At 42.0% G+C, this 23,736-nt stretch overlaps 1 long non-coding RNA gene and 1 pseudogene across 1 annotated transcript; one reads left to right on the top strand and one right to left on the bottom strand.

Annotated features, from left to right (window-relative positions):
* The first annotated feature begins 6 nt into the window (after positions 1–6).
* Positions 7–20,852, top strand: LOC141413761 (uncharacterized). The gene is made up of 3 exons (XR_012438637.1): positions 7–789; positions 1,914–2,135; positions 17,423–20,852. It is a non-coding gene; the product is annotated as an uncharacterized lncRNA (long non-coding RNA).
* LOC109696719 (small ribosomal subunit protein eS12-like) lies at positions 13,974–14,509 on the bottom strand (annotated as a pseudogene).
* Positions 20,853–23,736: the final 2,884 nt, after the last annotated feature.

Genomic DNA, 23,736 nt, shown 5'->3' with positions numbered 1-23,736 from the left:
ATGCAACTTTTTTGCCCATTTTCGTAACTTGATGTTGTCGAAGTAAAACACTCCTCTAAAAAGGCTTGGGTTTTGGAACGATTCCTGAAAGATCGTCCCCATGAGTCACTGCTTCTGCCCGGAACTCTGGAAAATAAATTCCCTCCAGACAATTGGACAGGGTGGAGTTGTGGCTGGCCTGCGGCGCCCTGATTCTTAAGACATAGGGAGCATTTGTTTGGACAAAATATAGAAAAGAGATCATGCTAAGAGCTAACCATGACTTGAGGAAACAATCTTCACTAGAAACCAAATGCGTATTTAAATAACAAAGGCATCATTTGCCTAATGTAAGTTTAAATTCATGTATCTATAAATCCTAACTGCACCATATGATAGGTGTTATGAAGGAAACCAGAAGTAGCTGAAATAGGAGAGAAATAAAAGAGACCTGTTTTAGGTCCTGCAATCAGAAAAGACAGAAGGCGAAATTTTTTATTTTCACTTTTTGGTGGTACTGGTATTTGGGCTCAGAGCCTCACGCTCTAGGCGGGTGGTGCTCTATCACTTGAGCCACTCCCGCAGTCCCAGAAGGTGAAATTTAAATAGACCTGTGAGAAGAGCCAGCCCTACAGAATTACTACGGAACGGATGGGGGTGGGGTAGGGAGAGGAGATAGTCTTCACAGAGGCACAACACAGGCAAAAGCAAGAAACAGCCTGATGCTGCACTCCTGATACTTAAGAAGCGAAGGTCAGCGTGGACATAGGTGAGGAGTCCCTATCTCAAAATCAACAAAGCAAAAAAACTGTAAGTATAGCTCAAGTTGTAGAGTGCTTGCCTCGCATACACAGGTCTTAGGTTCAATCCCCAGTCGCACCAGAAAAAAAAAAAAAAACTTCTAGTGAGCTGGAGGATCATGAAGGGAGCAAGTGCCAGCACAAGGGCTCAGAGATCAGGGAGGAGTTGTTCTTGGGTGGTGTTGGGGGGTGGGTTGTGATGTTTGAGGAGGGAAGGAGAACAGGGTCACATTATAACCCACAGTCAAGCTTAGATTTTATCTTACTCTATTCAGTTCCAAAGTCAGGGTCGTGTGTGTGTGTGTGTGTGTGTGTGTGTGTGTGTGTGTGTGTGTGTGTGTGTATGTGCGCGCGCGCACTTCTGGGGTCTGAACTCAGGGCCTTGTGCTTGCTAGACCACTGCTCTACCACTTGCGCCATACCCCCAGCCCTTTTTGCTTTAGTTATTTTTCACATAGGGTCTTGGGCAGGCCTTAGATGGTGGTCCTCCTACCTGTGCCTACCAGTAGCTGGGAAGAAAGGTACACACCACCACACCCAGCTTGTTTATTGAGATGGAGGTCTTGCTAACTTTTTACCCAGGCTGGCCTAAAACTACCATCCTCCTAATCTCCACCTCCCAAGTAGCTGGAATTACAGGCATGAACCACCCTGCCTGATTCACCTTAAGGCCATTGCCCTTGCTATTCACTGCACCTGCAATGTTTTGCAGAGCTCTCTCCCTTACCACTTGCTCAAAGGTCACCTACTTGGCCTCAGTGAAGTCTTCCCTGGACAATTTAAAATTGTAAACACACGGGGTGAATTCAACTATGTTATGTTGTAAGAACTTTTGTAAATGTCGCAATGTACATCCAGTACAATATAAAATATATTATATAATTGTATTACAAAAAATATAATAAAAAAAGAAAAAATGTAAGCACACACACCCAATTCCCTGTCCCAGGCCCCTCTTTGGTTCTCTTCATAGTCCTTATCAATGTCTACTTTATGAGGTAGGAATGATTGAGGGCCTGGCACCTGGATGGTGCTCAGGAAAAATGTGTTTAGTGAATGAATGGGGAACCACCAAAGAGAATTCAGTAGACAGTGACACAATATAATTCCTGCTTTTTTTTTTTTTTTTTGCAGTACTGGTGCTTAAACTCAGGGCCTTCACCTTGAGTCACTCCACCAGCCCTTTTTGTGATGGGTATTTTTGAGATAGGGTCTCCGAACTATTTGCATGGGCTGGCTTTGAACTGAGATCCTCCTGATTTCTGCCTCACTGGCTTAACTTCTACTTTTAAAAGTGAGCCATAGCTGATGTGAAAGTGGACCAGTGGAAGACCAGCATAGAAGCAGGGAGACCAGGTAAGAGGCTATCTATCGCAAATGTTTCAGGTGAGATATGATGGTGCCCCAAGCTGTGGCTCAGTGGCCCTGGGGATGAAGAGACCTCGACTCAAGCTGTATATTGGAAGTAGACTCAAGCTGTATATTGGAAGTAGAGTAACAAGACTCACTCATGTTATTGCAGAAGGGAACAAGGAATAATGATTCCTCTGGTTTGAGTTACTGTGTGAATGGAGAAGAAGATGGGGGCAGAGAAGCATCATTTTATTTTAGAGCCATTAAGTCTGTACTGCTTTTTGTGACATCCAAGTGCAAATAGTATTTTATGTGGATATGCAAGTCTGGAGCTCAGAGGAGAGGTCTGGGTGGGAAATGCAAACAGGTATTGAAAATCATGTAAAAAAAAAAAAAGGATATTTTAAAGACAGATAGGCAGGGATAGTGGTACACACCTGTAATCCCAGCATTCCAGAGGCTGAGGCAAGAGGATCACAAGTTCAATGCCAGCCTAGCAAGATTGTGGCTCCAAAACAAAACAAAAGGATACTTAATACTGGGTTGGGGTTACAGCTGTGTGGTAGAGTACTTGCCTAGGATGTGCCAGGCCCTGGGTTCACTCCCCAGCACTGAAAAAAATAAAGATAGATAAACTAAACAGTGCTGATGGAGGTAGGAAAAGGAAGAAACTGAGAAAAATGATGTCCAAGGGGTTAAGCCCAGGAAACACTGGTAGGAAAGAAGAATGGGGAAGGGAGGGACTAAAAGAGGAAAACAGAGTGGTGAATGTGGTGCTGAGTCTGAGAGGAGAGCAGGACAGATGTGCTCAACATGTCAGTCACATCCAGTGTGTGGGACCATGGGAAGAAAAGAATGGGTAACTGGAGTGCAAGGCACGGTGCAAGTTTCAAGTCAAAGGGAGTGGTACTGGGGCCATGGTTCAGATGGTAGAGCAACTGCCTAGCAGTCACAAGGCCCTGAGTTCAAGCCCCAGTACCAGGAAGAAAGAAGAAAGAAAGGAAGGAAGGAGAGAGAGAGAGAGAGAGAGAAAGGAAAGAAAGATGAAGGTGGAAAATGATCCTGAGAAAAATCAAATTATATTGTTGCCAGACATGGTGGTACACATCTGTAATCCCAGTACCGGGGAAACTGAGGCAGGAAGACCATGAGTTTGAGGACAGCCTTAACTACATACAGAGATGATGTCTCAATAAACAAACCACAAAGATACAAAGATTACATCGTTAGGTTTAAACTTTAACATCAGCCCAAGCAAGGTCTGCTTAAAACAGGAATTTTTTTTTCCCCAGTGCTGGATTTGGAACCCAGGGCCTGAGGCATGCTAGACAAGTTCTGTACCACTGAGCTAGCCCAGTCACAAGGCAGGTATTTTAACCTAGGATGTATGAAACAGCTTCGGGGGATGTCCAGGAACCATCTAAAATTGTCCTCATGGTGTTGTGAGTACTGTGTGGCATTTTCCTGCAGAGATAGTTTTGGATGGCTTTCTCTCAGATTCTCTAATCCTGACCTTAAAAAAGACAAATCCAACTTTATCCAAGAAAGAAATGTGCCAGTCAGAAGGAGGAGGTTAAAATGAAAGTGTTCACAGGAGACAATGAAGGGGGAGGGGGGTGGGAAGAGAAAAGAGGAAGGAGGGGGGTAAGAGGAGGAGGAAAACCTGAAGGTGCGTTTCAAGTGGTACAGCACCTGCTTTACAAACCCTAGTCCCAACAAAAGAAAAAGAACAAAAAAAAAAAAAAAAAAAAAAAAAAGGAAAAGGAAGGGGAGGAGGAGGAGAAGGAAAAGGAGAAAAGGAAAAGGAAGAGGCATAGGAGGTGACAGAGGCAGCAGCAGTATGGCCCGAGACACTGGCCTCTGATAAGTCACAGAGGTCAGATGAGGACCCGATGGCGTTATTCATGTAAAAACTCCTGTAACTGAAGTCCACATTCTGACTCCACACTCTCCAGGCAGCCTTCTGATAACTCTCAGGAGAGAGGCCATGATTAATTATGAACGCACTGGTGCACCAATGACATTCTTGTCATTGTAAATTACGTAAATTACTCTCAACTTTTTTTTTTTTTTTTTGGTGGTGGTGGTGATACTGGGGTTAGAACTCAGGGCCTCACACTTGGTGTCCTACTACTTGAACCACTCTGCCAGCCCTTTTTTGTATTGGGTATTTTCAAGATAGTGTCTTGAGAACTATTTGCCCAGGGCTAGCTTCAAACTGTAATCCTCCTGATCTCTGCCTCCTGGTGTGAGCTACCAGCAGCCGGTTATCCATCTTGGACATCTTGTGGACATTTTTGGCATGAGTCTTGTGGACATTTTTAGCATGAGTCAGCTTGTGGTTCTGGGACTGGAACCAGTGAAGTTCTTGTCAGGCCGAGTGAAGGCTTGATGCAAGGTCAGGAGAGAATTCACCGAGGCCCACAGCCCTTTGCAGGGCTCCTTTAAGATGCTATTCACTTGCCTTCCTTAGCAGTCCCTCGACCTCAGCAGCACAGATTGGAGGAGCACCAGCCTTTTCTGCTGGAAGAATCTACAAAGGGTCTCTTTAAATGCTAGCAATATGAACTGACTCCTTTCTGCCTTCCAGTCAAGTAGCCTCTCCCACCCTCCACCCTACTCCTAACTCCTCTAAAATGAAGATGCGTTTGGTTACACCCCAGGACTATGTGTGTCTGCAGGGAAGAACAAAAGACCTGCTCCTGAGGAAGTCACCAGAAGAGTCAGGGTGCAACACTAATGGCACATGGGGAACGAATACTCACTGGGTGCTTAATCCCAGCACTGTGCAGAATACTTTACCATAATCCTCCACCAACCTCAAAACCGGTTATTATAATGTATTCCTGTTTCAAACCCCTCAGTCACCCAGCAACAAAGGCAAGATTTTAACCCAAGCAATCTGACTCAGAGTCCATGGATTAACCAACTCACTTGCCTGCAGCTGAAAGCAGACCTGAAAACACAGGGAACAGTTTTGTTTTTAAATTATATTAGCATATGTTAACTGTACAGAGGGATTTCATTATGATATTTCTATGTATGTATTGTACTTGGATCAAATTCACTCCTTCCTCCTTCTCCTTCCTTTGTTTCCTCCTCCAACAGTACTCCTTCTACACTCACATCATATTTTTTTAGTTCTAGATTCTGCATGTGAGAGAAAACATTTGATATTTATCTTCCTGAGCTTGGTTTACCTTGCTCAACACAATGCTCTCTAGTGCTATCCATTTTCCTGCAAACAACATAATTTCATTCATTTTTTTTTTTCATGCAGTACTGGGGTTTGAACTCAGGGCCTACACCTTGAGCCACTCCACCAGCCCTATTTTTGTGAAGGCAATTTCATTCTTCCCCTTTATGGGGAAAGAGTATTCCATTGCATATAGGTAACACATTTTTTAAAATCCTTTCATCTGTTTTTGGGCAACTAGGCTGATTCCATAGCTTGGCTATTGTAAATAGTGCCACAGTAAACATGGGTGTGCAGGTATTTCTATTTTATGTTGACTTATATTCCTTCAGATATATGCCCAAGTATGATATAGCAGGGTCATATTGTAGTTCTAATTTTAGTTGCTTTTTCCAGTACTAGGATTTGAACTCAGGGTCTTGTGTTTATTAGGCAAGTGCTCTACTGCTTGAGCCACATTTCCATTCCTATTTTTCCTTTTTTGAGGAAACTCCATACTGACTTTCATAATGGTTGCTTTAGTTTATATTACAACCAACAGTGTATGACGGCTCCTATTTCCCCATATCCTCACCAGCATTTGTTGTTATCGGATTTCTTTTTCTTTTCTTTTTTTTTTGGTGGTGGTACTGAGGTTTGAACTCAAGGCCTCACTCTTGCTAGGTAGGTGCTCCACTACTTAAGCCACTCCACCAGCTCTTTTTTGTATTGGGTTTTTTTGAGATAGGGTCTCATGAACTATTTGCCCAGGCTGTCTTCAAACTGTGATTCTCCTGATCTCTGCCTCCTGAGTAGCTAGGATTGCAGGCATGAGCCAATGATGCCTAGCTGTTATTGGTTTTCTTGATGAGTGGAATTGTGACTGGGATGAGATAGGATCTCAGTGTTGTTTTTGATTTGCATTTCCTTTATGGCTAAGGATGTCAGATATTTCTTCATGTATTTATTGGCCATTTGTAATACTTCTTTTAAAAACTGACTGTTCAATTCATCTCCCATTTATTAATTTGATTATTTAGGGGGGTTGGCGTTTAATATTTTGAGTCTTTATATATTCTGAATATTATTGCTTTGTTCTGGGAGTAGTTTTATACACAGAAATATGTCAGTTATGGGAAGAATTGTGTCCCCTAAAAGAAATCTGCTGAAGTCCTAATCCTCCTTGTTTTAGAATGTATCCTTATTTGGAAATAAGGTTACAGATGTAATTACTATGAGGTCATAGTAATTAGTATGAGGTCATACTAGAGTAGATTGAGTCCCTAGACCAATATGACTGAGGTCCTTATAAGAAGAGACTCCAAGCCTGGTGTGGTGGTTCATGCTTGTAATACCAGCTATTTGGGAGGAAGAGCAGGAGGATCTTGAGTTCAAGGCCTGGCAAAGTTAGCCCTTATCTAAAAAACAAAATAAAATTGAAGGACTGGGGCTCAAGTGGTAGAGTGCTTGTCTAGGAAGACCTAGGCCTTGGGTTCAATCCCCAATACAGAGAGAGAGAAAAAGAGAGAGAGAGAGAGAGAGAGAGAGAGAGACTGAACATGACTGAGGTCTTCCCCCCCACCCCCCCAGGGTACTGGGGTTTGAACTCAGGGTCTTCACTTTGAGCCACTCCACCAGCCCCATTTTTTGTGATGGGTTTTTTGAGATAGGGTCTCGAAAACTATTTGCCTGGGCTGGCTTTGAACCTTAATCCTCCTGATCTCTGCCTCCTGAGTAGCCTCAGTAGCTAGGATTACAGGCATGAACCACTGGCACCCAGCTGACTGAGGTCTTTATGAGAAGGTAAGCATGTGAAGGCAGAGAGACACACAGCACCATGGGAAGTCAGAGAACTAGACTGATGCATCCACAAGCCAAGGAATGCCTCGGATTGTCTGAGGCTAGGAAGATGCCAGGGAGGATCCCCTCCAGGTTTCAGGAAGCACTGCACTGCCCACACCTTGATTTTTGACATCTTTTTTCCAGAACTGTGAGGCAATAAATTTCTGTTGTTGTCAACCAGCCAGTTTGTCTACGGAACTTGGTGACAACAGTTCTAGGAAATTTAATTCAGTACCATCTTTCTTGCACCACGGACACCATCTGGTAAAGAGAATGTGGTGTCAGTGGGTGACAGAAGGAATTGTCTCTTGCCTCCTGTTTAGCTTCACAGGGCAGGGACCCCAGACAAGTGGCTTGGACCAAGGGCCTTAAACAGCTACAGTCCAGGCCATGGAACCATCTCCACATCCTTCTTGGGAATTTCTCAGCTAGGTATTTGCAATCTTAATTGTGGTCTGTTCACTGGGTGGCTGAAGGGGTATGATTGGCCTTTCCCAGAGCTCCGCCCCCCCTCTTCCCAGCTCCTTCAGTGGTGGCCCAACTTTGAGCTGGATCTACAGAGTTCAGCACAGTCTTCCAGCCAGGGTGAAGTCTACTCAAAGCCAACCTAGGCCGGTCCACGACAGCCAAGTCCTTGCAAGTCGAGAATCACTTGAATCATGTGACCTGCCTCATTTGATTCCATGGGACATGTCTTCTCTGGTTCATCTATGGGCACCCTCCAGCAGCCATTCAAGTATACTTGTGGCTGTGAGTGAATGTCTGGGCTGCTTGAATGTGTAAAGACACTACAGTGCGTGCTCTAGGGGTGAGGCTCATAATCGGATGTGCCGAATTTGTTTTTGGAAGTTTGCATACCTTTGTATACACTACTTCCTTGGAGATGAGACATTTGCCCAAGGTGTCCCACTCCCAGGAGTGACCAGGTGGAGTACATAGAAATATGGGAGCTCCAACCCTGTATGTAAATTTTCGATTCTCCCCAACCTAGACACACACACACACACACACACACACACACGCACACACACACACCCTGCCATCTCCCTAGAACCATTTTCTGGCCCTACTCTTTCTAAAACCTGGCAAGTTCCTTGGTAACCTTTGTCTCCTGTTTGGTCAGGCATGCCAGTCTCTCACAGGCTAATGAATTCTACTCTGGACAGCCACTAGCCCATGCAGAGACATTATGCAAATAAAGCAACAGGTGTCCCTTGCCCCAGAAAGGCAGAGCCCTGTGACAGGCACTAGGGCAAACAGGGTGTGGTAACACAGCCTAGATGTCAGCCCCCCACTTGCCCTGGAGGGCTACACGCATGCAATCCTCCCAATCCTCCTCACTCCTGCATTTTCTAGTGAGTCCTAACAGGCTACTGCTGTCTGCCATGACACATCCAACCAACCAGGGGCTAGGATTGTGCACCATGCTGCAATGGCTTCCTTCACTTAATTTCTGTCAAAGCCTTGTTCAGTACAAACACAAATCAGTTGCTTGGTGATAACTCTGGAACTGGTATCAAAGATATAGCATAATGTTTAAGAGACTGGGCTCTTGTACAACCACTTTGCACAAAAATTTGACAAGCCAAGTATGGAGGTGCACACTTGTAATCATAACACTTGGAAGGCAGAGGCAGGAGGATCACAAGTTCAAGGCCAGTCTGAGCTCCACAGCCTGACTTTGTCTTTAAAATAATAATAACAATCATAATAATAATAAACTTGCACAAAGGTCTAGTAGAGTAAAAGCTACTCACATGCTAAAGCCCAGTATGTGAGGAAACTGTTGCAAATCTGCCTTGGGAAGGGTTTACAAGTGACCACAGAAACATTGTAACAGCAAGAAAGTTTTGAAACATTTAATATCCATCAGTGAATGTCTAAATAAATGATGGGATACTTTTGCAATAAGATACTATGTAGCATTAAAAAGTTACATATAGCTGCTACTTAGGAGGCAGAGATTAGGTTCAAAACCAGCCCAGGCAAATAGTTCAAGAGATCCTATCTCAAAAATACCCACCATAAAAAGGGCTAGCAGAGTGGCTCTAGGTGAAGGCCCTGAGTTCAAGCCTCAGTACCATCAATGAGTTACATGTATCAACATGGATGAATCTAAAAAAAAAAAATTATTGTGTGAGGAAAAAAACACTCTGGTACACAAGGGTACAAACAATGATTCCTTTTATATAATTTTTAAAAACTTACCCCACATTACTTATGAATGCATGCATATATTGAAAAACAAACATAGATTTATAACACCAAATTCAGGCAGGTGGTTTTCTTGGGATCAAGGATGAAGGAGGAAGGGAAGGACAGGCAGTTGACCCTTCATGTAGTCCACATCCATGGATTCAACCAAACAAGGATAGAAAATGTTGAGAAAAGCCAGACACCATGGCGTCCACCTATAATCCCAGCACTTAGAAGTCTGAGGCAGAAGGATCGAGAGATCGAAGCCAACCTGCACTACACAGTGAGACCTTGTCTCCAAAAACAAAACAGACAACCAAACCTCAAAAAAATTGTCTATTCTGTACATGTATGAAATTTTTCCCTTGTCATTATTCCCTAAATATCTTCACACAGCATTTATACTGTCTTAGGTATTATAAGTAATCCAGAAATAGTAGGAAGTATGTGGGAGGGTGTGAGTAGGTCACATACAAATCCTATAACTTTTTTTTTTTTTTTTTTTGCAATACTGGGGTTTGAACTGAGAACCTACACCTTGAGCCACTCCACCAGCCCTTTTTTTTTTTTTGTGATGGGCTTTTTCATGATAGGGTCTTGCAAACTATTTGCATAGGCTGGCTTTGAACTGCAATCCTCTTGATCACTGCCTCCTGAGTAGCTAGGATTGCAGACATGAGTCACCAATGCCTGGCTGGTCCTATGCCATTTTATAAAAGAGAGTTGAACATCTGTGGGTTTTGGTATCTGCAGGGGGTCCTAGAACCAACCCCTTGAGGAAACTCAGCTCACTCTCTTGCACACGCTCTCTCTCTGTCTGTCTCTCTCTGTCTGAAATTGGGAAAGGTACACAGGGAACTTCAATTGAATCTATAATATTTTATTTCAATTTTTTTTCAGTAGTGTGGTTTGAACTCAAGGCTTCCTGCTTACTAAGCAAGTGCTCTACCGCTTAGGTCACATGCCTAGCTTTTTTTGCTTTAGTGTTTTCCCTATAGGGACTCCCACTTTTTGCCCAAGGCCGGCCTCAGAATTCCTACCTATGCCTCCTGTATACATAGGATTATAGGCATGGAATACCATGCCTGGCTTGTTTGTTCAAATGGGGTCTTGACAGGAGGCAGAGATTAGGAGGATCATGGTTGGAAGTCAGTCCAGGCAAATAGTTTGTGAGACCCTATCTTGGGGAAAAAAATCAGATAAAAGGGCTGGCGGAGTGGCTTAAGGTATAGTCCCTGAGTTCAAGCCTCAGCACCACAAAAAAAAAAAAAAAAAAAAAAGTGGGGTCTTGATAATTTTTTGCTTGCACTGGCCTCAAACCACAATCCTCCCAATCTCTACCTTCCAAGTAGCTGGAATTATATAATGTTTTATTTCTCTAAAAGCATTTTTAACTATTTAAAGGAAATGTAAAAAAGATAAGGTCTTGGAAAATACATGGGTGTGTGCTATATTCATCTCTCTAGTTATTTGTTTTTAATTTTATTTTGTCTTCTAAGACAGGTCTTGCTTTATAACCTAGGTTGGCCTCAAACTCATGATCCTCTTGCCTCAGCCTCCTGACGCTGGGATTACAGGTGTGTGCACCACACCCAGCTTAGGCTCCACCTAAGAGACAGAACACTGAGGTCATCTGTAACCTACCACATCTGCTCTATGTCACATTCAGCCAATGATGACTTAGGAAGCATCTAGCAAGAATCTGTACCTGCTTTAGAAGTCAAGCAGCACAATATAGCTTGGTGAAAGACAGGGTTCAAATCCACGGCTCAGTGCCATTCACAGGGTGGCCTTCAGCAGGTTATCAGATCCTTTTCATTCTTTCCTTGGCTGGAAGGTGAAGGATGAGAGCATGTAACTTCCCAGGGTTCTTGAAGAAGTAGAGAGAATACAAGGAACGTGGGGGTGGTGGCAGGTGACACAGTGGAACAGTGCCACGGTGTGCCTGTTGTGTGGGTGGGTTTCCTGCCTTTCTTCTGAAGTAAGGTCATTTGGAGCCTTGACTTCCATCTGTCCTGAGAAAACTCAGCTGATCCACAACACTACTGCCCCTCCCGAGAATCTCAGCAAGTGTGCCAGAGAGTCGGGCACAGTGGACTTGCTCTGCCTTTGGGAAGCAATTTTGTAACCATTAACAAGAGTCATTAGAAAAAAAAAGTTCATATCCTTTGACCCAATGACCAGATTTTCAGAAAACTGTGCCAGGGGAATTGATTCAGGAAAAAAGCAAAATCCATACCCATCAAGGTCCTTACTGCCATTTTTCTCTATGGCAACTAAAAATAAAGACACACGTGAAGAGTGGCTCTAGGTATAGGTCCTCAGTTCAAACCCTAATTCAGAAGGTCCCAGGTGAGGGCAAATCTATATATTTTCTGAGCTCCACAAGTAATGCATGGCAGGATGAGACCCACTGGGGGAGGCACTCATCCTTTCAAATGACCTCATAAACTGATCAGAAATTGCAACACAAGGAAGACTTACATAACCAGAGTTCTTTTCCCTGGATAAAATATGCTCCCACGTGTGAGGCTTTTACATTTCTATTTATTTCATTGTACTCTAACTTGTAGCCTTCGTACATAACCCAGAACACAGAAAGGACAGCTTTTGGTAAACCCTGCAGTTCTGTAACAATGTAAGGGAGGAAAAAAAAGAACTGCATTAGAGCTGATGGCTTGGGGTTCAGCACAAGAAATCAAAGTAGAAAAAAAGTATGTCTATCTTAGTCAGAAGATGGACTTCTGACTGATGACTGTCTCCCCACTGTCACCAGCTGTGGCCCTTTCCTGAGGAGAAGTACTGGGTAGCCTCATGAAATTTAATGTATGTATTTTTGTTCCTTTATAATGCTGGCATTAGCTGATACAGAGTAATGGTTTTATATTTCACTAATACATAAAAAATTGTGTATACTGGGCTGGGGGTATAGTTCCATGTTAGAGCACTTGTCTACCGTGTGTGCACCCCTGGGTTAAATTCCCAGTATTGAAAAAGAAAGTGCATATTTATGGGACCATATGGTGTTGGCAGCTATTGTTAAAGACCAAGTTGGGAGCCAGGTGCCAGTGGCTCACGCCTGTAATCCTAGCTACTTGCAAGGCAGAGATCAGAGGATTGGTGAGACCCTATCTCAAAAATACCCAACACCAAAAACAGGCTGGTGGAGTGGATCAAGTGGTTGAGTGCCTGTCTATCATGTGAAGCCCTGGATTCAAATGCCACTACTGAGAAAAGAAAAGAAAAGAAAAGAAGCTGCGTGCCAGTGGCTCGCGCCTGTAATCCTAGCTACTCTGGAGGCAGAGATCAGGAGGATCGCGGTTCAAAGCCAGCCCAGGGAAATAGTTTGTGAGCCCCTATCTTGAAAAAACTCTCTCACACACACACACACGCACGCACACACAGAGGGAGAGAGAGAGAGAGAGAGAGAGAGAGAGAGAGAGAGAGAGAAAAGGCTGGTGGCTCGAGGTGTAAACCCTGGGTTCAAACCCCAGTACAAAAAAAAAAAGCATGAAGCCCTGGGCTTAATCCCCAGTACCTGCCCCCAAAATAGACTGAAGACTAGATACATGAAAAGCCAAGAAGATCTTTGTTCTACTCAGTTTAGCTTCCACAGAATATGATGTAGGAGAGAGTAGATTCTTTGAGAAAATACTAGGGTGAACCAATCAGTTTTCATGATGACTTGTTTCATGAGTTCATCATTCCCCAAAGTATGTTTTTAAAAAAATAGTTCTGGGCAGTATTGTTGAAAAGGGGTTCCATGGTGAAATAAGCTTGTAATGCAGTTTGTCCAAGTTTGAGGGGTTTCATTGCAGGACTTCTGAGGACTTTTATGAATCTCCAGGAAAAGAATGACTGATGGGACAATCTTAGCAAAATCCTTCCATAGGCCATTATGAATTCTAGTAAAAACTAAATAAATATGGGACACAGTCACACTAAGGGGAGGCCACATACAGGAGGGATAGGGCAAGGGAAGGAAACCAAAAACTTGAGTGGGTTGATGAGCTCACTGTACAGGAATGAATATAGAAATCTTAAACTGGCTGAGGCCACATGGGGGACTAGGGAAGAGTGAAGAGGACTAAAAGAGGTGAATCAATTGGGGCTGTAATACATATATAAATATTCATGGAAACAATACAGGGATCTCGTGTAGCTATCTTTATCTCAAACTAGCAAAAATGCCATGTTTCTCTAGTTATGTTTTATGTTTTTTCTTCTACAAAATCAGAGAACAGGAGGGTGTAACAGGTTCTGCCATGGGGGAAGGGAAGGAGATTGGCACAGTGGAAGAGGGGAGGTGGCAGGGAAAGGGGTAGGAGGACGAATATGGTGCAAATTATGTATATACATGTATGTAAAGGCAAAAATGATTCCTGCTGAAGCTGTTCCAGAAATTAGGGGAGGGAGGATGAAAGAGAGCAGTGGAGGGGTGAATTCAAGTATGATATATTTGATACATTGTAAGAACTTTGTAAATGCTACAATGTACCCCCACCCAGCACAATAATAATAAAAATATTATTTCATAGTGAAAAAATAGCTAAATATTGATTATTAAAACACAGAAATTTAATGCAGGGTATTAGAGTCCTAGGTTAATATTACTTAATTTGGATTTATTACCTGAGGAAAATTAACTTTCATGTGAAAATTAGGAGATTTGTAAGGTGTAGAAAAGTCAAGTCTCTCCGACGAACCCTTAGAACTAATGAGAAAGTTCACTAGAGTTTCTTCTTTTTATTTTTTAATGAGTCAAAATTTTTATTTGTTCACTTCGTGCATTTGAAGTACTCTTCCATGACATTCTTGGTCTGAGATTCTTTGCCATAGTCCTTAACCACCCCACAACTGCAACCACCCTCTTTACAGGGTTTCCCTTTCCATCAGTTTTGCAGAGACTGACCTGGTCCCCTAGTTTCTCATCATCGACCTTAATGAGGTTGATTTGGTGCTCAGCACAGACCTCCACCAACTTGACATTAGCTTAGCACAGTGCGATGCAAGCACATGAAGATGGGCTTGGAGCTTGTCTAACACTTTGGCCATTTGGTAATTTCTACATGCTAGGCCACTGTAGATGAGGGCGTCATCAAGCCTCTTGTAAAGCAGTATTAACATCCATGACACCTCCACTGGCAATGCCTTCATTAGCCATGGCCATGGATTATGGACAAAGACAAATTTTGAGTGCACCAGGTCTCCAGAACTAGGTGGAAACTGAGTTCACTGGAGTTTCTGAGCCTAATATACTTAACAACAACAACAAAAAAGCAAAGCAAAGAAAAGATTCTCAGAAATGTAGACCCCAACTTCTCAAGGTGACACAAATTGCCCTAGCAGTCACACACTGGGACTTCATATAAAGGTTTCCCAGTAAAGAGCCAGGTGTCAAACCACTTGACCTGCCCAGGGTTCTGCCAGTCTGACCTGCACAGCTAGGGCTTCACACTTGTAAAGCAAGTGCTCTACTGCTTGAGTCACACCTCCAATCCAGTTACTCTTTTGGCTGGAAAATTTCCTCACACCCCTCCTGGTTCCTCCTCAGCCCTCTTTTCTATACCTGAGAGCCCTTGACCCTTCTCCCATAACTGTAGGCCCCGCCCTGCCACAATTTCAGCTTACTCTGTCCCTGTCCAAGGCTCTGTTGGCTGGCTTCTGGAACTGGAAGTCCGTGTGATGAGCTGGTGAACAGCAACTCCAGGTCTCCCAGGAAGTTCCCTGTCTTGCTTTGCCCCTCCTCATTCCTTATCCCAGTCCCGCTTTGGAAGTCCACCTGGAGCAATGACACTGCTACCAGCTGACACACTTGCCCAATATCAGCTCCTTCAAGTTTAATTTCCAACTGCAGCCAACACATGGCATGTTTGAGCAATGTTTTTTCAAGTCATGTTCAGCCCCTAAGCTGTTCATAGCTGACTCTAGATATCCAATAGGTTACCTGCTTCTGCGTAGTCTCATATCACATATGAACTCCTTTATAACTTTCACTAAAGTGTAACTCTCCCCATGTGACCAGTTTTTTGTTTGTTTGTTTCATTTTCCCATACTAAAACAGCTTCCTCGATTTTTTTTTTTTTTTGGTGGTACTGGGGTTTGAACTCAGAGCTTCCCATTTCCTAAGCAGGGACTCTACCACTTAAGTCATGCCTCCAGTCCTTTTAGCTCTGGTTATTTTGGAGATATGGTCTTTGTTTTTCCCCAGGCTGGACTGGACTGTGATCTTCCTATTTTAAGCTTTCTATTGTCACTGGGATGACAGGTGTGTGCCACCATGCCCAGCTTTTTACAGTTGAGATGGGGTCTTGCTGACTTTTTGCCCAGGCTGGCCTGGAACCACGATCTCAGCCTCCCACATAACTTGGGATGACAGGTGTGAGCCACCAGCGCTGGCTCTTTTCTTTTTTTGTGGAGAGTACATCTTGTTCATCCTTTCAATCTCAGCACAGCTGAGTTTGACATTCAGCTAGATTTCATTTTCTTACTGAATTTCTCTTCAGTTTCATACCAAAAAAGCAGCTGACTTTCTTTCCCAAAGGAGGAAAAACATCATGTTTATTGTTATTTACTTATCCATTTATTTTGGTGGTACTAGAGATTGAACCCAGGACCTCGTACATGGCAGACAAGTGCTCTATCACTGAGCTATACCACCAGCCCTGTTATTTCTTAATTACAAAAGATAGTGTCTACATTTCTAATCATGAACAAAGATCATATAGTCATATTGAGATGGAATACTGGCCACTCACTCAACTCATTCCCATATGCTCAGGTGTTTAAAATATTTATCTTGGCAACATGACAAATAATGCATGTCTTGAACCTTTGGAATCATTCAAAAGGTTTTGGTTTTTGGTGGTACTTGAGTTTGAACTCAAAGTCTTGTACTTGCTAAACAAGTACTCTAACACTTGAGTCACATCACTAGCTCTTTTTACTTTTGTTATTTTTGAGATAGGGCCTTGTGTTTATGACAGGGGCCAGCCTAGACTTTGGTCTTCCTATTTATAGTTCCTCACATTGTTGGGTTGACAGGCACATGCTAACATGCAGCTTTTATTTGTTGAGTTAGGGTCTTAAGAACTTTTTGCCCAGGCTGGCCTCGAATCAGGATACTCCCAATCTCTGCCTCTGGAATAGCTAGGGTTGAGCCACCACACTTGACTCAAAAGTTCTTTCTTTCTTCCTTTCTTGGCAGTACTGGGGTTTGATTCAAGGCCTCACACTTGCTAGACAGGTGCTCTACCACTTGAGCCACTCCACCAGCCCTTTTGGGCAATGGGTTTTTTCGAGATAGGGCCTCACAAATTATTTGTCTTTGAACCATAATCCTCCTGATCTCTGCCTCCTGAGTAGCTAGGATTGCAGGTGTGGGGCACCAACACCCAGCACAAAAGTACTTTGAATGTTGACTGTGCTGGCCAATGATACCAAAGGTGTTAGTTTAATACCTGATCTGTCCCTGCCCTCGGTCCACCTCTTGTTATAACAGATGACTCTCATGCCTCCTATGTTACTAAACGACTACTTACCAAAGTGTCCTGCTCCCCAGATTCCTTGTTCTGCCTGCCAAACTGGACATCCTCTAGGAACCCGCACTAGTGGGCTGCCTTCCCAGGGCACCTAATAGGTGTGTCGAGTACCAGGTCCCCACCCCTCCCAGTGTGCCTTTCTTCAGTGCTCTGCACTGGGTTTACCAAAGTGACTATGATCATCGTTACCAATAACATTAAGCACTTGTTGTAATGATTCATAGGAATCATTTTTAAATATCTCTGCTTGTTCCAGGGAAATATATCAGGAGATAATAAAGGTACCAGTGAGATGTTCTTGGATCATTAAATCATCTCATCTAAGCCATTCTAAACTCTAATAAGTCAAGCAAGATTATTATTGGCCACATTACAGCCATCAAATTAGGTTGTAGTTCAAATGGATGATCCAATGATACTTTTATGTGCACTGCAGTTCATTGGACTTCCTGCAATCATGGTTTAGAGCACATTTAAGTCTGTTTTATAGAATTGAAGCAACATATTTCTTTTTCTTTCTTTCTTTCTTTTTTCAGTACTGGGGTTTAAACTCAGGACCTACACCTTGAGCCACTCCACCAGCCCTTTTTCGTGATGGTTATTTTCAAGATAGGGCCTCAGGAACTATTTGCCCAGACTGACTTCAAACCCTGATCCTCCTGATCTCTGCCTCCTGAGTAGCTAGGATTACAGGCGTGAGCCACTGCACCGGTGCTGTCTTATACAGCACATTTTTAAAGACTTGTTAATATTTTAGATACATTGAGTTGAGTAAAATACAGTGTTAAAATTACTTTCACCTGTTTACTCTTACTTTTGTAAATATTGTCAGAAGAAAATTATACCTGTAACTTGTCCTCTATTGATCAGTGTGGTTTATTTTTCTTTCTTTCTTTCTTTTTTCCCCCTTTGGTAATACTGGGGTTTGAATTCAGGGCCTCATGCTTGCTAGGCAGGCACTCTACCACTTGAGTCACTCCACCAGCTCTTTTTTGTGATGGTTTTTTTGAGATAGGATCTGAGAACTATTTGCCTGAGGCTGACTTTGAATTTTGATCCTCCTGATCTCTGCTTCTTGAGTAGTTAGATTTATAGGCGTGAGCCACCAGTGCCCAGATTCAGTGTAGTTTCTGACATCATGTGAAAGGCCTTCAGCTCACAGCCACATGCCTTCGATTCCTGTTGAGTATTCCAGGACACTGCCAGAAGGGGACCCTGCTCTGAATATCTTGAACATGTTTGGCTTGGTTCCTGATCCCCTGCCTCATGTTTTTCAAACAAGTTTTGTAGGATGGAGACCATTTTCAGGAAAAGAATTCAGAATTAGGCACCAGCCTTGGAGCACTCTGTACAAATGAAGGACTTGCACCTTAACTTTCCTTAGCCTCAAGGTAAACCTGTCTCTGCCCTATCCCCATAGCTCACCTGGGGTGGCTCCTTTTTCCCCCTCTGTTCTGCCAGGAACCTTAATCTCCATAGATCTCTCACCACTCCCTATGACAACATCCAAAATGACCATTGTCCTTGGACAGGCAAACTAGACCCTCAAGCTTCGGAGGACTCCACGTGTAACAAACACAACAGATTGTATATTAAGGAAAGTCAGGGTACCTATCACTTGGAATTTGGCACAGCAGTGCTGGCACACCAGAACCCATGAGTTAACATCTGCTCTCATGTCTTACACCATTCATATCCCAAGACATCGTTTCTGTACATCTCTAGTCCTGTGTCCTGGAAGCGAAAAGAGGATGAGACAGCATACCACGAAGACTTGCAAACTATGCTGCTGCTAACACAGAGTTAGACCTGCTTCAGAGCACAGGGAGGAGGAGGCAGGTAAGGAAAGAGAGACAATGTAATTAACTTGTCAAGTCCTTCCTCTCAGCTTGCAGGAAAGCAGTAGATTCTTGTATGACAAGGTACCATTCTTTAGTGGTACAGAGTAATGACATTTGCAACTGTTGCAAAAGACAGCTGAGGACTATTTGCAATGGTAAGCAATTCATATTACTGTAAATTTGTATATACATGGGTTTAGATGCAACATTTATGACACATGATCTGAATTAGCAAATAGATGGTCAAACACAATGGCAGCCAGATGCACAATGAAAGCCAGAATTAGAATCTTTTGTTTGTGGTGTGGAGAATGGAACTGAGGGACTCAAGCAATCTCGGCAGACATTCAACCACAGAGCAAGACCACCAGCCAAATTTATAATGTTTTAAATATATATTTTTATTTTTAATCCACACATACTTATTGTAACATTTTAATATGCATATATAATGTATAATGATCAGATCAGGGTAATTGGCTTATTTATCACTTCAGAAACTTACCATTTCTTTGTGCTGAGAAATAGTTATTCCTCCCAATGGGTGCAGGTGGCTTACGCCTGTAATCCTACCTACTCAGGAGGCAGAGATAAGGAAGATTGAGATTTGAAGCCCCCCCCATCTTGGAAAAAACCTTCACAAAAAAGGGCTGGTGGAGTGGCTCAAGGTGAAGGCCGTGAATTCAAACCCCAGTACCACAAACACAAAAAAACTTATTCCTCCCACCCAAGTGGATCCCTGCACTCATAACCAACCTTCTCCATCCCCTCCCCACACTCTTCCATGCTCTGAGAACCACTGTAGAATTGTACATTTTATTAATAAAATATTAATAAAATGGAATTTTAAGTACCTGGAATTTAAATATAAATTTCAGCTTTATTTAAATAAATTGGAAAATGAGTATCAAGGAAGATCATCACAGAGATAGAAAATACAAAAGTGGAGCTCAGAGAAGAAAAACACTAATTGATAAGGAGATAGGGAACAGACTACTTGAATGTCTAAAAACCAGAGACAGTGAAAGTGAGCAGACTTTGGTGATCGTGACCCACATAAAATCCTTTAATAAAGACTTAATTACTAATCCCATGAAAATGAACAAAAAAATCTTCAAAGTCATAATTTGAAAAGATGAAATGGGATCTCAGCAACTTCACATTCTTTACCAAATGGAGACTTAATTATTGATCGAAGCAATGAGTACAACAACAAAAAGAATTATTCATAAGAAATTCATAACTCCAAAAGCCAAGTGCAACTCTGACCTGTCCATTAGCATATGAACAAAATTGCACTTATAAAAGCTTGAATTGAATGTGAAAAGCAAGATTTACTGTGCTTATTAGATAGTGAGCCTGAAAAATGACTATAGCATCCCTCTGACAGAAGAAAAACATTTCTAGCAAAATGCAATCCGATTCAAAGTAATGATTGCAATTTTCCATTGAGTGAACATGGCAGAAAATTTAGCATTCAATTTTACACCAAAATTATTTTAGATGGAGAAATAAATTGTAAAAAATAGCTTTTCTAAAAAAATCTTTTTATAACCTGAGTACAAAGTGTGTAATTTGTTACTACAATGAGGGTTTTACAACCCTCTTCAAAATTAGCTTTGGCCAAGTAAGGTATTTGTGTCTGAAAACACTTATTTTTCTCTTAAAGTGAATTATCATTTGCATAAAACAAGACATCTGTAATTACTGGAATTATTTTTTAAAAGACTAAATAAACCACAAAACAAAAATAGTATACTGAACAAAGACAAATGATCTTCTTTATGTGTATATGAAGTTCTCATAAAATAATATTAGAGACTAATATTTAATTAAGCATAATGGTGCTTTTGGTGGCAATGTTTACAGAAAAATAATGAAAAATTTCTGGGTTTTATAGAAATTATATGATGCAAAAATGTTCAACTTGTAATACAGGTTTTTAAAATGCACTAAATGGTCACTGTATAGAAAGGAGAACCCAAATCCAAATTAGACTTCTAAAGAAAGAACACAAATATTTGTAAATATTTAGTAAATGTAAATCTTAGCATAACTAGATTATATTATATATTATAATATATGACTATATTATATAATTATATATTATTATAACACCATGGAAAACAAGTACCACATATCACACACATTAGTGAAGTACTACCAGAAGGGGGAAAAACAAGAAAATTGCAATTAATTAATATTTCATTGGTTTAACATTTGCAGTAAAATTGCATTCAGTTTTTAGTCATAAAAGAAGCCAAAGCTTTATGAGTGTTTTCTAATTTCTTGTCTCCAAAGTATATTTGTTTTGTTGTTATGAAGCTATATTTGTTAAAGTGGGGACTTAGACCATATTTTATGTAAAGTTTGTTACTTTGATTTTGAATTTTTAATTATTTGGACAGAGGGCACCTGGGTCTCTAATCCTTTCCCCGGCTTCACAAATGTGAAGTGGCCCAGTGGAGTAGGCCCAGTTTCCACCAAATCTGACCTCAAATACAGGGCTCAGTTCAACAAGTCCCCTTTGAGCCTCCCATTCTGCCCACCCCAATCTGTGGCCACATTACTTTGCTAATTTCCAGTCACACCAGTTCCCAGCTTCTTCCTCAACTACCCGGCCAGTGTGGAGGCACCAGTAGGTCTCAGGTTCAAGTGCATAGACACAGTAACTGCAACAAAAACCCCAAGCACATACAGATGAACTCAGATACCCAGAGCACTTTACCAGCTTATGAAATAGTCCTTAAAGCTTTCTCCCACTTTCTAGAATCTCAGATCACCAGTGCTTGGGAAGCATTTGATTGTGTTTTTGTTTTGGTGATACTGTGGTTTGAACTCAGGGCTTTGCACTTGCTAGGCAGGTGCTAACATTCCTTAGGAAGCATTTGAGAACCAGGAGTACCAATGCCATGGGAGGGAAAGGAGATTTACACCTTCAAAGCCTAATTCCTTCAAGGTCTTTGGTCTGTGTGACCTCATGTGGCTCTGCAGAGGTAGAAATGTCACATTAATTATTCAAATTATTGAGCTGCTGTACAGATTGGACCCTCACCTTCCCCTGTGAATCTCCAATCTCTGAGCTGCTTTCTTCTCAGCAGCCATCCCAAACTGTGGGGTGCAAGCTTTTTCCAGTTTCTGGCAGCAATCTGCTGATAGAAACAATTGCAGTCTGAGCTCAAGTAGATAGCGATGTCCTGAGTGCAGTCACGAATGGGTTAGCAGGCTCTCATGTTTTACAAAACTGCTCCTTTCCACCAGCACAGATCCGTAGGAGCAGCTACAAAGAGAAGAGTTTGGGGACGAGCTGTGCCAGGTAAGGGACTGACTCTTTGATGTCTAGCATAGCCCACCTAGGGTTTGTGCAGTAGGATTTCCTAGTGAGCAGCACCAAGGCACGCTGGGAGAGTGAGAAATCAAACAGCCAAACAAAAGCAACAAACAAACAGAACAACAGGAAGACTGAATCCCTCTAAGGTAGGCTGCTACCCTGTCTATCCCACACTATCTACTCAGTGCAGTTTTCTGGCATCTTCTAGAAATATCACTCACTCTTACTTTCTTTCATAGTGGCATTTTTCTTATTATTACAGAGGTAGTTATTATGCAATGTATAAGCCACAGGAAACACAGATAAGCAAAATATGCACATATAACTGCAGGTGATCCAATTAAAAATCAATTCCAATTCCCATTCTGGGATGGCAGAGTGGCTCAAGTGGTAGAGCACCTGCCTGGCAAGCATGAAGCCTTGAGTTCAAATCCCAGTACCATAAAAAAAATTTAAAAATCATAATTCTTCCTATATTAATCATTACTAAACTTTGATGTATATCCTTCTGGTCTTGTGTGTGTGTGTGTGTGTGTGTGTCTTAATAAAGTGACATCATACTGAAAATATTTGGCAACCTCTCTTTGAAACCTATAATATCACAAAGGCCTTTTATACAATTGAAATTTGCGCTACATTGTTTTTAGTGTTTTTCAATTGCATATTTTTTATTAGCTGAAATAGCCAATAAACTTTACTGTCCTTACTATTATTTATTGGAAATATTTTCTCAATACATGGTAGCTATTTTATGTGCATGTAATATGCCAAGCACTTCACTTATGGAAACTCACTTGATCATTGCATGACTTTGAGAAGTAGGTATTATTATTACTATTTTTTGTCATTTTTACATTTACTCACGTGTGTATACATTATGAGGGCCACCTCCCCCACCCCACCCTGAGAAGTAGATATTATAATCTCTACATTATTACAGATTAGGAAATTAAGGCCCAGAGAGACTGAGTAACTTAAAATATACAACAGAGTTAGGAAGTGAGATAGCAAATTGGAGGGGGGGGGGTCAGTTCTCAGTGCTATCAAATCTCTGGCTTTTATTTAATATGATAAGATTTTGATTAACATTGTTGACTTTTTTAGTAATTTTTAGGCAGAAATATGACTAGATCAACAGATATTAGACAGATGAGGCAACTGACAATCAAAAGATATGCAGACACAGGGAGAGGTAGTGCATGTCTATAATCCCAGCTACTTGAGAGGAGGAGACATGAGGATCCTGAGTTCAAGGTCAATCTGGGCAAAGTTAGTGAGGCCCTCTCCCTCAAAAACAAAATGCAAACCAAAAGGCTAGGGGCATGGCTCAAGTGGTGCAGGGCTTGCCTAGCATGCACAAGGCCTTGGGTTCAATCCCCAGCTCCAGAAAAACAAAACACAAACACAAAAATTGAATGTACGGCTCTACATCCCCCTACACAATCAGCACACCTTCATCCCTCAATTTCTGATAGCACCATGATTATTCTCCTACCTTCCCAGGCTCCAATCTGACTTATCTTTGATGACTCCCTTCCACAATCCACTCCCTACCACACCTTGTGAAGAAGCAACCCTAGCCATCCAACTTGAGCACAAGTTGAAGGTGGTTGCGGTGTAGCCACAGGGCACATGTTCCACACAAGGGGAAGAAAGAGCCTGATGGATGCCTTCTGTT

This window comes from Castor canadensis, chromosome 11 (assembly GCF_047511655.1).
Source record: "Castor canadensis chromosome 11, mCasCan1.hap1v2, whole genome shotgun sequence".
NCBI classification, from domain to species: domain Eukaryota; kingdom Metazoa; phylum Chordata; class Mammalia; order Rodentia; family Castoridae; genus Castor; species Castor canadensis.
This window is presented reverse-complemented; position numbering and strand designations above follow the sequence as displayed.